Source organism: Austrofundulus limnaeus, unplaced genomic scaffold (genome assembly GCF_001266775.1).
Source record: "Austrofundulus limnaeus strain Quisiro unplaced genomic scaffold, Austrofundulus_limnaeus-1.0 Scaffold657, whole genome shotgun sequence".
NCBI lineage: Eukaryota > Metazoa > Chordata > Actinopteri > Cyprinodontiformes > Rivulidae > Austrofundulus > Austrofundulus limnaeus.
Window position 1 is genome coordinate 56,666 of NW_013953059.1, and position 1,122 is coordinate 57,787.

A 1,122-nucleotide genomic window follows, 5' to 3' on the forward strand; every position below is an offset into this window, starting at 1 on the left:
TGCCATGCACCGGCGCCACCGGACCCTCTGACCACCATCAGTAGGCAAGGTGGGTGAAGTGTCTTGCCCAAGGACACAATGACTGAGACAACTGGATGGGGATCGAACCAGCGACCTTCCAGTTCCAGGACTTAGATTCTCTGAGCTCTTTAGAAACTAACAGTTTCCGCCCAGACGGCAAAAAGGGACAGACCGCTCGTCTGTGAAGAGGACAGGCTCCTCCAGCTCGATTCTCGAGGGAATCAGGAGCTGAAGCTGACGGTTTTGCCCCTTCTCGCCAACGGGGAAAACCACACAGCCGGATCCGACCAACGCCTGGCCGATCCACTTGTTAAACCTTCCTGCCGGAAGTTTTATTCTGAAGTCGGGATCCAGGTTTGGCTTCGCCTTCTTTCCTACGGCTTGACGTGGACGCAAGCGAGTCAAAAAAACACGCCTTGGGGTTCCCCTGTGTTGACGGTCCTAAAATGGATTTTCTAAGCAGCAACCCGAAATACCTGGACAAGGTGACCTGCTAAAACTTGCTTGCTAAAATTTACTATCTTTAAGGCAAAGCTGGCATGTGTTGTGAACTTCGCTGTCTGGCTGAACGCTGAGTAGAACGCCTTGCCTTTCTCTGGTTAAACCCACATTTATTTAAGTTAAAGTAGGAAATGCTAACATCTTACTTTCCTCCTTTCCTTAAAATCTTCCTTGCCAACCAAGTTACGTGCCTCAAATGTCTGGTAATAAACATCAAAATTTGACATTTGTGTCTATTTAAAGTGCCTGTGGTTAACAATTAAGAAGCTCAAAGCTTTGTTATTGTTGGTCTCAAAACTTTTATAGGAAATTAATTGCTCACAATTAAGTGTACTTTAGTGATTTTGTATGATTTGTAAAATAAACAATCACATKTATTTATGGATCAAATCAAAATTCACTGACTGAGAGTCATTTTTTGTATCTATTCATTTTGCACTGGAGTAATATTTTACCGAAAATAAAAGAGATCCCTTGCTAAAAAATATTTCTTATAACCTGGTTATAAACGTGTAAGACTGAACTTTTGCACTTGGTCTACCAGTATGCTTGGCTTTAACAACCATTCCATGCTGTTTGTATTTGGTCCATATCTTGGAT

At 43.0% G+C, this 1,122-nt stretch overlaps 1 protein-coding gene across 1 annotated transcript in view; it reads right to left on the bottom strand.

The window, feature by feature from the left end:
- LOC106531611 (ribonuclease inhibitor) overlaps window positions 1-1,122 on the bottom strand; it is a 26,536-nt gene that overhangs the window by 1,910 nt on the left and 23,504 nt on the right. The gene's annotated exons all lie outside the window — the stretch shown is intronic.